Genomic DNA, 12757 nt, shown 5'->3' with positions numbered 1-12757 from the left:
AAATGGATCATGAATTGGGGCAACAAAAGTATTTTTAATTGGGTCAATCCTATTTAAAAGGGTGGACCAACTTATTGGGAATTTAGGGGCCCAATAAGTTGACCCAAAGGAAGAATTTGTAAGGGAGTAGGAATTAGTAATGGCAAAGTTGTAAATGTGAGTTTTATTTTTAAAAGGAGAGTATAAATACTATAAAACCTCAAAATTTCTCCACACAAGTTCATAATTGTCAGACTTCACAAAATTCAAAGGTTTTCTCTTTATTATATCTCTCTTCTTTTCCTTTTATTTTTCTTTCTTTTCCTCTTCTTTTTCCCTAAAATCCCACGCACTTTCCTCTCTCCTTCTCTCTCCTCACGCACAGCCACACCACCGGCGGCGGCAGCAGCGCTAGCAGATGTCTCTCCTCCTTCTTCTCTCTCCCTTTTCGGTTTGTGTGTATAAAAAAAAACTTCTTTAATCCTAAAATTAATTCTATTGATTTATTGTTGTAAAGGCATGATTTTTATTATGTTTTGGTGTTGATTTTGGGATTTTGATGTTGCTAATTTATTGATATAAATTTCGAATTTTATTTAATTAAAAACCCCAAAATATAAACCCTAGAAATTGGAGATTTTGTATAATTTGTTAGGGATTAAGGCTAGGTTGTTGTTATTGATTAATTCATGGTCTAATAATGTTTTTGATGAGTTTAAAGCCTTCAATTTAATTCTGGAATTTATTTACACATACTAATTTTTAATTATTGAGTTAGGGTTTGATTACCCATAAAAGGGAAAAAGGTTTTAATGATTTATATATGATTTCTTAGTCTAAAAGTGATGTTTTATACTAAATAAGTATGCTGAAATTTTATTTAAGTCACAAAATCAAGTCTTTTTGAAAGAATTTAAAGTACCCACTTAAAGAAAAGGTTTTATGGCTTTTATGTCATTAAAAGGGGTTAATTAGTATGGTTTAAATAGTATTATAGTTGCTGGAAATTTGTGAGAATAGTGGATTAATTATAGTTATGTATTTTTAATTGTAGGATGTTTCGAGCTAAGTGATTTCTAGCAACTGTGTCTGAGTTTAGGCGTTATTTAAGGTACGTATGTGCACAAGAATATTTGTGAGTGCGTAGTATCATGCTAGGATTGTGAATTGAGATTGAAGTGATGAATTAGTAGCATGATTGGTTGATTATATGCTTGGAATTGATGTTAGTTGAACATGAATTATTATGCAAACATGTGAATATGATATCTGAAGCATGATATAGGTTGAATATATGTGAATCATGGAAGTATGTTTTATTTTTGAGTATCAAGGAAGCATGAAATTAATAAACAAGACTTATGTATGTTTAGAAGAGCTTAATTAGAATTATTGAACATGATTCATGAATTTTATTCTCACCCATTTATTATTGGTGTTGAGTTAAGGAAGTTGGTTTATTTATTTGCTCACTAAAGTAAGTTGAGATTGAGTCAAGAAAGTTTATTAGTGCATTCTATGCACCAAGGTAGTAATCGTGCAAATTTGTGCACAAAACTAGGCAAGGAACCTTAATTAAAAATAAATAGTATGTGCTCACTAATTAATTGAAGAATTAATTGAAAGTATGTGTTGATTATTGTTATGTTTATTCTTGATTGATTGGTTGGAGTCTTCACATGTTAAATTGATAAATCACGTAAAGAGTAAGAGGATACGCACCAAAACTCTTGGAACGTATATACCTTGAGTATGAACATATGAGGGGAGTTATGGGGTTTTATATTTAACCATATCTTCTACAGGGGTACAGAATGTTGTACTTTCTTTTAATATTATTTATGCGCTGGAATTTCGTCACTAAGGTGTGACATAGTAGGTGCCAATTGGGGTAGCTCCCCAGTTGGAAGCTCCATTTTTAATGGGCTATATTTTTAAGGAAGGAAACCCATTCGATGTGTAATCCAAAGCTATTAATTAAGTAATTAATATTGCTAGTTATGAGTCAAAGGTAAGTTGACTGTGAATGTATGACAAACATGTGTTTATTACTATTCCTATTGATAGGATATTCATGTTTTATTTTTGAAAGTTGGATTTTTGAAAGGCTCATGTTTGGAATGGTTTCAACTTGTGACTTTATTTTTATTTTGTTTGGAGGTTGTGAACTCAAGTTTTATTTTAAAAGTTGGTTTTTAATTTAGACTTCCACCGTGTGACTTTGAAAATTAGCCTTAGCCGTTATCACCGTGGCGATAATATTTGGTTATTTCCTTAAAATAGTTTTAATTAGAATAAAAAGAGTTATTTAGATTAAGGGAAATTCTGGGGTATTACAATATCAGCCAACTGAAGAAATATATAAGACAAATGATGTATGATATTAACCAACAAAAGGAATGTATTAGCCTACACAAAAACCATATCAGCCAACACATGAAACATATCAGCCAATAAGTAATATATATCAGCCAAGCCATCCGCACGCAATACGCTCTCAACAAAATTTACATGGGAAAGTTAAATTTGCACAAATATTGTTGCAAATTAGAGGAAATTTTGGTAAAAAATTAATATTAATGCTACTTGAAAAAAGCAAATGTGACTATCTGATGAGTGACATTTATGGCACTCATTTGGTCCCTTTTTGGATGAATTTTATTTTATTTTATCTCTCTTTTCTTTAGTTTTCCTTAATTTTATTCTAGTTTTCTTCATTTCATGCTTTTTGTAGTTAGTTTCTCTATTTTATGCATTTTCTAGTTTACTTGCTATTTTTCCCTTTTATTTGCCTTTTATCCTTTGATTGTAGGTTGTGATTGATTGTCCAAGGATTCCCGAGCTTCCTCTCCATGGTCTTCCATTGATTTTCATGCTTAAAGCTTGTGCAAGAAGTTTCAAGTCAAAGGGGGATCCAAGGAGCATGCTTCAAGGCCTTGTTTATGCTCTTTTCATGGCTTATATTCTTCAAGAAATTCAAGAAAGTTCTTGCCTACCTTGGCCTCCATCACCATCATCTAGGATGTGTGCACCGTATGAGCTAGGACGAAGAAGAAGAGAAGGAAGCAGCAGCGATGTGCGGGCGCACTCGAGAAGTGTGCGGCCGTACATCTGTCGCGTGCGGCCGCACACCAGGTGCGTGCGGGCGCACCTTTCTGGGTGTGTTCTCGTGCGCGCCACTCTCTCTCCTCCAAGCGCCCGCACCGGCGTGGGTCTATTTTTGGACGTCAATCCCAACTTCCTCTTTGTATTGATAGTTATTTCTTTCCTTTTATGGAGAGAGAATGAGATCTTCATTAGTGAGAATTAGATTAGATTAGATTTTAGAGAGAGAAAAACACTAGTTTTTAGCATTTTTAGAGAGAGAAAATGTGGGTTTGATGATTGATGATTGAAGATTGCTACATTTGATTTGATTTCTATCAAGTTTGTAAGGATTCTTACTCTTTAATGAAATTTAATGTTTGATTTCATTAGTATTGTTGTTTGATTTGGTTAATTGATAGTTTGATTGATTTTGATTGAATTTGTTGGCTTCAATTTGATTTCAATTGATGAATTTGGGAATGATGATTAGTTTAGCTTTGATTTTGATGTTCTTCATGGATTGTGAGTAGTTTATTTGCTAGGGTAGTGGTGAAGCATGTATTGATAATGAATTGAGATTAATTTGGGGAAAATTGATTGAGTTGATAATGTGATTAAATTGGTTGATTGATTTTGTGCATGTGTGTGCTTGATTAGGCTTGATCACCCTTGTTATTCACACTAGATTGCATTGTGAGTTCACATTGATACGGACCATTGATTTGTGGCTTACATTTACTCGATTGAGATATCTTGTGATGTTTTCCTAGCTAGTGTTTGATGTAGTTGACGCTAATTAGACCTCTAGGAGAATAGCTTGATGTACTCTCTTGGTTGCAATTTCGGTTTTCCCTCACATTGCTTGACTTGATTGGTTGAATCCCCAAGTTGATTGAACTTCATTGTTGATGCATGTGGATCCATTCCCCTAGTGCCTTTGCATTTGATTAGTATTTTTGCATTGCCTAGCTTAGCTCTAGTTTCTACCATAAAACCCCTACTAGACTTCGGAATAGCTTGACTTAGGCATTGTGCATTCGACCTCCATTCCTTTGGGTTCGACCTTGACTTACCACTACACTAAATAGGGGTTAGTTGAGCTACAAATTTTGTTTGATTGGGTGGGGTGGTAGCCCAACGACTTACCGTTCTTCATCCCATCAAAATGGCGCCGTTGCCGGGGAATGGTGCTTTGAGTGCATGTTGTTGTTGAGTCTATTTCACTTTATTTGCAAAATACAAAAAGATTTTACACTTTAGGCTACACTTGTAGCCGTGCTACTAATATTTTCTTTGAGTTTTGTGTGCATAGATCCCAAGCCATGGGAGGAAATTCAAGAGTTGCCTTGAAGGAACTAGGAGTGCCCGATGCATATAGGTATGAGAGCGGCATAGCTCCACCTACAACACTGGAAATTGACTTTGAAATTCGGCCGGCAATGATCACCCTAATTGAGAGGAGACAATATAGTGGGGCTAAGAATGAGAGCCCATTGAACCATCTTAAGGAGTTTGAAAAATATTGTAACACAATCAAGGTCAATGGAGTATCTCAAGAATTTATCCGCCTTAAGTTGTTCCCTTTCTCTCTCATAGGAAGATCTTTGGAATGGCTAGATAAGGAAGTGAAGCCCAATTCTTTGAGAACTTGGGATGATGTCACCAAAGCTTTCTTGTTCCGTTTCTATCCTCAAAAGAAGACGGCGGAGGCAAGAGCTTTGATTCAAGGGTTCAAGCAAAAGCCAAATGAAAGTCTCTATGAAGCATGGGAAAGATTTAAGGATTATCAAAGGGAGTGTCCACACCATGGGATTCCTACCTATTAAATCATACATATCTTCTATGGTGGGTTAAGTTCTCATGGGAGAGCAAGTTTGGATGCCGAAGCCGGAGGCCCAATCATGAACAAAACGGAAGAAGAAGTGGTTGATGCAATTGATGAAGTGGTTCGTCATTACATGAATTGGCAAGAAGTGGAGAGAGAACCAACAAACAAGGGTTACTCAATCGAACAACTTAGTGCCATCAATGATTTGACTACTTTGATTGCGGATTTAGGAAAAGAAGTTATGTCTCTCAAAGAAAAGCTTGAGAAGCCCCCTTCCAAAGCTCCAATTCTTCCCTCCCAAATTAAGGGGAGAGGTACACCTTCTAACTCTAACTCTAATCTTTCTTCTTGTTGCATGATTGTGGAATGTTGGCCTTGTGAATTGTGTGGAATGAATAATCATAATGCTTCTATGTGCCCAAATGTTCCTTGTAATGAATGTGAAGGAAGTGAAATGGAACATGTGAATTATATCAATAATCATGTTTGTGAACCTAGAATTGATGTTCAAAGGAATGTTGGAAATAGGAATTATCATATGAATCATGATGATTATAACCAAAATGGAGGTTGTAGAAATCATGGATACCAAGGGATTCATGGTAACTATAACCATCATGGTTGTAATGGTCATGGTCATGGCCATAGACATGGAGATCATAATCAAGGTTATGATAACCATGGTCGACAAAGGAGCCAAAATCAAACTAGGGGATATTTTCAAGCAAATTTTCAAAGAGGTTCTCCAATTGATTTAGTTCCTAATGCTAAAAGTTTAAGTGATAATTCCTATGATCAATCATTTTCTTCTAGGGAATTTTTGGAAAGTGTCATTGAGAAACAAGCCAAAACTTTGGAAGTTTATATGGCCTTGAATGAAGAGAAGTTAAATTACATGTTGGCTTATAACAAGGATTTAATTGAAAAACTTTCTCACTTGACTAGTGTGTTCAAGGAATATGCAAACTCTTCTTCTTTGACTCCACCTAACCTAAATTCTAGGAACCCTATGGATGCCATAGTTACTAGAAGTGGTAGGGTCCTTGAGGGAGGTGTGCCTAAGAAGAGTGTTGCTAGAGAGAGTACTAGTAAGAGTCCCATTGAAGTTGAAGGTGATGAATGTCCTTTGAGTGAAAATGTTGATGAGGAACAAGTAGAGAAGGTGATAGAGAAAGAGAAAGAGGTTTGCAAACCAAGGCTTCCCTATCCCCAAAGATATAATAGATATAAGTTGGATCAGCAATTTGGGAAATTTGTAGAGATGCTTAAGCAACTTCATCTAACTCTTCCTTTCACCGATGTTGTTGAACAAATGCCAAACTATGCTAAGTTCCTTAAGGAGATTTTGAGTGGAAAAAGGACTTGTGATATGATGGAGACAATTAGCCTTATCGAACATTGTAGTGCAATTATCATGAACAAGATGCCTCCTAAGTTGAAGGATCCCGGAAATTTTTCCATCCCTTGTGCCATTAACAAGACCCAAATTGATAATGCCTTATGTGATTTAGGAGCTAGTGTTAGCCTTATGCCATATTCGGTTTATCAAAGATTAGGTCTAGGAGAACTTTTACCTTCCAAGATTACTTTGCAATTAGCCGATAGGTCGATCAAGATTCCTAAGGGAAAGGTAGAAGATGTGCCTTTAAGGGTTGGGAAATTTGTTATTCCGGTTGATTTTGTAGTGTTGGATATGGATGAAGATGCTACAATACCTATCATCTTAGGTAGACCTTTCCTTGCTACATCGGGGGCTATGATAGATGTTAAAAGTGCTAAGATTTCTCTTAAGATTGGAGAGGAGGTAGTTGAATTTGATTTGAATGAAGGAATGAAATATCCTCTTCTTCTTTTGAGAATTGCATGAGAGTTGAAGTGCTTGATAATATTGTGAATTCCATGCATGAGCACTTGCTCACATCTAATGATCCTCTTGAGTGTGTTTTGTTGAATAAGGAAAAGATAGGTATCCCAAGCAAGGAAGTGCAATTGTATGAAGATTTGCTTGATGGAGGCAATATAGGGAGTGAAGAAGAAATTTGTATGGGGATATCAAGTCAAGATGCTTTGCAAGTGGCCTCAACCAAAGAAGGTAAAGGTGTTCCCATGGTAGAGCTCAAACCTCTACCATCACACCTTAGGTATGAATTCTTAGGCCCTAATTCTACATATCCCGTTATTGTTAGTGCATCCTTGAGTGAGAGCTAAGCTGAAGCGTTATGTGGTGTTTTGAGAAAGCACCAAGGTGCTTTAGGGTACACAATTGATGATCTTAAAGGCATAAGCCCCGCCTTGTGTACACACCACATAACACTTGAGGAAGGCACCCTACCTTCTATTGAACGACAAAGGAAGCTACATCCCCAAATGGGAGAAGTAGTCAAGAAAGAGATCACCAAGCTTTTGGATGCGGGAATCATATTCCCCATTTCAAGCTCAAGGTGGGTCTCCCCCGTGCATGTCGTTCCTAAAAAGTGGGGTATGACCGTAGTTGAGAATGAGAAAGGTGAACTCATTCCAACTAGAACGGTCACCGGTTAGAGGATGTGTATAGACTATAGACGTCTAAACACATCAACCAAAAAGGATCACTTCCCTCTCCCTTTTATTGACCAAATGCTTGAAAGGTTGACTAGGCACAAATTTTATTGCTTCCTTGACGGATATTCGGGATTCTTTCAAATTCCTATTCATCCCGAGGATCAAGAAAAGACAACCTTCACATGCCCCTATGGTACTTTTGCATATAGAAGAATGCCCTTTGGATTGTGTAATGCTCCGGCGACCTTTCAAAGGTGTATGATGAGCATTTTTGGGGACATGCTTGAAGAAGAAATAGAAGTTTTCATGGATGATTTTTCCGTGGGAGGTGTTTCATTCGAGGAATGCCTCAAAAATCTTGAAAAATGTCTTGAGATGTGTGAAAAGGTCAATTTGGTGCTTAATTGGGAAAAATGCCACTTCATGGTGGAAGAAGGGATTGTGCTAGGCCATAAGATTTCTCATAAAGGCATTGAAGTTGACAAAGCTAAGATTGAGGTGATAGAGAAGTTGCCCCCTCCGGTTAATGTGAAAGGAGTAAGATCGTTTTTGGGTCATGCCGGGTTTTATAGAAGGTTTATCAAAGACTTTTCTCTCATTGCTAAGCCTTTAAATGATCTTCTCCAAAAAGATGTTGATTTTGTCTTTGATGATGCTTGTTTGGAAGCTTTTAATAGATTGAAGAAAGCTTTGACTTCTACTCCTATTGTCCAAGCCCCTAGATGGGATTTGCCATTTGAGCTTATGTGTGATGCAAGTGATACGGCCATAGGAGGTGTGTTGGGTCAAAGAATTGACAAAAAACTCCATGTCATCTATTATATGTCGAAGACCCTCAATGGTGCTCAAAGAAATTACACAACAACGGAAAAGGAATTCTTGGCTATTGTTCATTCTTTTGAGAAATTCCGTTGTTACTTGTTGGGGTCTAAGACTATAGTCTTCACCGATCATGCGGCTTTGAAGTATCTCTTTGGAAAAAAGGAATCCAAACCGAGGTTGATTCGTTGGGTCCTTGAGCTTCAAACTTTTGATCTTGAGATCCGGGATAAAAAAGGTGCGGAAAATGTTGTTGCGGATCATTTGTCTAGACTTGAGGATTTTCAAGTTCGAGATGATGGGTCCCCTATAGAGGACCGGATGTTGGATGATTCATTATATGTTATCAATGTGAAGGAGCTCCCTTGGTTTGCCGATTTGGTGAATTTTCTTGCTTGTGGGGAGTTCCCTCCTTCCTTTTCCAACAATCAAAGGAGGAAGCTCAAGAGAGAAGCTAGGCACTATGTTTGGGATGAGCCAATCTTGTACAAAAGAGGTGTGGATGGATTGTTGTGCCGGTGTGTGCCAAATGAGGAAATACCAAATGTTTTGAAGATGTGCCACTCGAATCCTAGTGGCGGTCATATGGGTATTTCAAGAACGGCCTCTAAGGTGCTTCAATGTGGATTATGGTGGCCTAACCTCTTCAAGAATGCTTGGGAGTATGTCAAAAGTTGTGACCAATGCCAAAGGACCGGGAGTATTTCAAGAAGGAATGAGATGCCCCAACAACCAATACTTGAGTTGGAAATATTTGATGTTTGGGGTGTAGATTTTATGGGTCCTTTTCCATCTTCTTATGGGAATCAATATATTCTTGTTGCCGTTGACTATGTGTCAAAGTGGGTGGAAGCCATTGCTTCTCCAACTAATGACCATAAAGTGGTGATGAAATTGTTCAAAAAGATAATATTCCCTAGGTTTGGCATCCCCAAAGCGGTTATAAGTGATAATGGCTCCCATTTTGTGCACTATGCTTTCCGGAAGATGTTGAAGAAGCATGGAGTGAACCAAAGATTTGGTCTTCCTTATCACCCTCAAACCAATGGGCAAGTTGAGGTATCAAATCGTCAAATTAAGTTGATTCTTGAGAAGACGGTTGCAAGGAGTAGGAAAGATTGGGCAAATAAGCTAGATGATGCCTTGTGGGCATATAGGACGGCTTTCAAGACTCCTATTGGTACCACTCCTTATCTCTTGGTTTATGGGAAGTCTTGTCACCTTCCGGTTGAGCTTGAGCACCGCACTCATTGGGCTATTAAGAAGATTAATTTTGATTTGGCTAGTGCGGGTGAGCAACGTTGGTTGGACTTACATGAGTTAGAAGAGCTTCGGTTGGATGCGTATGATTGTGCTAGCTTGTATAAAGCTAGAACTAAGGAGGTGCATGATAAGCTCATTGAGAAGAAAGAGTTTGTTCCGGGGGATAAGGTGCTCCTTTTCAATTCCAAAATGAGGCTTTTCCCCGGAAAATTGATGTCTCGTTGGACCGGTCCTTTTGTTGTTCAAGAGGTGTTCTCAAATGGCTCCATTGAAATTTCTCCTTTGGACTTTTCGAGGACTTTTAAGGTTAACAGACATAGGCTCAAGCGGTATTATGATGGAGTATTTGTGGGGGTCATCCATGATATGACTCTCTATGATCCACCTTGAAAGAGGTGGAGGATGTCTAGCTTACGACTCTAAAATAAGCGCTTCACGGGAGGCAACCCGTGTTTTCTAACTTTTTCTCCTTGTTCTTTTGATTTTTCTTTGTGTTTTGATGGAGTTTTTGTGATTTAATCTTGGTGTGTTTGATGTTGTAGGTTGGTTTGAGTTGATTTCCAACAATTTTGATGCCAATTTTGAGGTAAACTTGTCCCAATTCTTAGGTTGGAAAAATGGGTAAGTATGGAGGATGGTGAGTACTTGTGTTTATTTTCATGATTTTCATGTTTTTCACTCTCCAATATGAAGTGTAGCTACTGCCTATATGGTTCCCCATGACCATCATAGGGGGTGTGCGCACTAGGTGAGGGAGGAAGGAACTCGGAGGAAAACCCCAGTATTTGTGCAAGCGCACACGAGCTCTGTGAGGGCGGACGTACCCCATGTGCGGCCGCACCTAGCTGGGTGTACGAGGGTTAGTTTTCCCTCCTCTTTTAAAGCCGATTCCCCTTCTCTCTCTCTCCTACTTCATTCTACTTCCTTCATAGATTTATTGGGGTTGCTCATGGTTATTCTTCATCTTCATCATATTATTTTTCATCTTTCTACATCAAATCTCCATAAATTCTCACTAGTTTGATACCCAAATCTTCATTCTAGTTCACTAAAGGTAATATTTTATCTCTCCTAGTTTGAAATTTTGGGTATTTTTCAATTGGAACTTGTTAGTATGATTGTTGGAGATCTTTATGTGTAGTAGTGTTTTCTTGCTTAATTCTTGTGATCTCCTATCAATTGAGAGTATAATTGCATGTTTTATGTGATAAAGTTTCAATTTTTATACCTCATGAGGCTTTGAGCATGATTAGTACTACCCTCACTCTCACATCACCATTGTTACCACTACTTGTTCTAATGTTGATGTCTATGGAAATGTTGATGTTGGTTTTGTGAAATTTAAATATGATGATGATATTATTTGAGCATATTATGAGTTTTGGCATGAATTTTGTTGGATTTTCATATAATTAGTTTTAGGGTATTTTGTTGATGTTGATGGTGATAATGGAGATAATGGTTTGTTGGTAATATAAGTATATTGTTGCTTCTATTAATTGTGATTTGGGGTAATATTTGTGTCAATTGTGATGCTTTGATTATGCATTATTCAACTCTATCGAATTTTTGCTTAACTCTTTGAATATTTTACACTTTATTTTTCCCCATATTCATGATTGATTTTTGGCATACTATTCCTATTTTTGAAGCCATTCTCTTTGTCCATTATTTTGTAGATGGGTGGTTCAAGGCAAGCAAAGCGTACCAAGGTTACAAATTCAAGAGGAATCATTGATCCACCTTCCACCATCAAGGAAACATACGGCATCAAGTTTAAGGTCCAAAAGCATTGGGAGCGATTTGAGAGTCTATCATCAAGGAAATTATATTCTACGAGATTTTATGATCATGATACCACCACTCTTTTAGGGATCGACGATGATGTCCGAATGTTAGCACGAAATTTGGGCCTTGAGCAATTCCTCGATCTTAGTGCTCCCACATTTGCAAGGCTCACATATGAATTTCTATCGTCTCTCGATGTGCACACGAGTAACAACGATAATGAATGTCCAACACTCTCTTTCCAAGTGTTCAATGACGATTATTCTATTCCCCTCTCATTCTTCAACAAGATGTTCCATTTCCCGGAGCCCATCGAGGGTGTGCCTTTGATTTATCCGGCTTTTGAAACTCTTCATCACGACCATAAGTACGACGAAGATGATTGGTGGGATAGCATTTCTAATGAAGACGCTTATTGTGCTCAATCTTCAAAGTCAGCCTCAATAGTCCATGGTGCGATGCGCTATTTTAGCCGCATCCTTACTTATGCACTTTTCTCCAAGGAATCTCTTGGAGCCATGTCTCAAGAACAACTAAGTTGGTTATGGTTGGCAAGTCAACCCAAGGATGATGAAGTGGAGGTGATCGACTTTGCAAGGCACTTGCTCGACCGTTTTATCGACATTAGGGACGGTTTCTTTCTCTCGGGGAGCATACAAATAGGGGGTATGATTACCATCATTGTGTTGTCACTTAACAAGAAGTATGCATCCAAGATTGGGAATCTTAAGGAGATTAGGGACCCAAGAGAGAAGTCTTCGTCTTGCTTGTTGGGCACGTTTGCCTTGATCAACCAAAAGTTCATTGAGCGCACCATCATGGATGATTTGTTAATTTGGAAAGTGTCAAGGACTACCGATTGGTGCCTTATCCCCTACGACGGATCTATGGTGAGGGACAAAAATTCACCCTACCCTTGGAAGCCGCCCAAGAGAGATATTCCAAGTTCTTTTCGTCGAGTTTCCATGCCTTCTTCGGGAACTGCTCATCCACGGTCTAAGGCCTCATCATCTAAGGGAGGTAACCCTAGTACTTCTTCTCCTACTCCTCTTTCTCCTTCATCTCCTTCCTTGCATGACTTGTCTAGCTTGCATGAAAAGATTGATGCCCTTACTTTTGCCTTGTCTTCTTCCTCTTCTATGGGGAATGGTTGTTTGGAGGGTAGCTATGATTATCATGTTAGGAGGGTGTATGATTATCATGTTTCAAGGGGGGATATTGAGCCTTATGTGAACTACCCATACCTCCCGGTCCAAGAGGGCCCTATCCCACAGTGGGAGCCTTACGACAAGGCGGTGGGGCCCCGTCTCTGCTATCCCTATTAAGAGGGCCCACATATGGCACATAGTGCCATTCGTGGGACCTCTAGGGGGGATTATGATTACAAGAGGCCGGGAGGGTGTGACTGGACTTATGATCCAGCTAACCCTGCTCCTTTCCCTTCCCCTGAGA

The 12757-nt window shown here is 38.4% G+C and overlaps 1 non-coding gene across 1 annotated transcript; it reads right to left on the bottom strand.

Moving 5' to 3' along the window:
• Nucleotides 1-4773: 4773 nt before the first annotated feature.
• On the bottom strand, nt 4774-4879 carry LOC145586997 (small nucleolar RNA R71). Its single transcript, XR_014101065.1, has one exon. It is a non-coding gene; the product is annotated as a small nucleolar RNA R71 (small nucleolar RNA).
• Nucleotides 4880-12757: the final 7878 nt, after the last annotated feature.

This window comes from Chenopodium album, chromosome 16, assembly GCF_948465745.1.
Source record: "Chenopodium album chromosome 16, dcCheAlbu1.1, whole genome shotgun sequence".
Taxonomy (NCBI): Eukaryota; Viridiplantae; Streptophyta; class Magnoliopsida; order Caryophyllales; family Amaranthaceae; genus Chenopodium; species Chenopodium album.
Note: the sequence above shows the minus strand (reverse complement) of the source record. Positions and strands in the feature narration are given on the sequence as shown.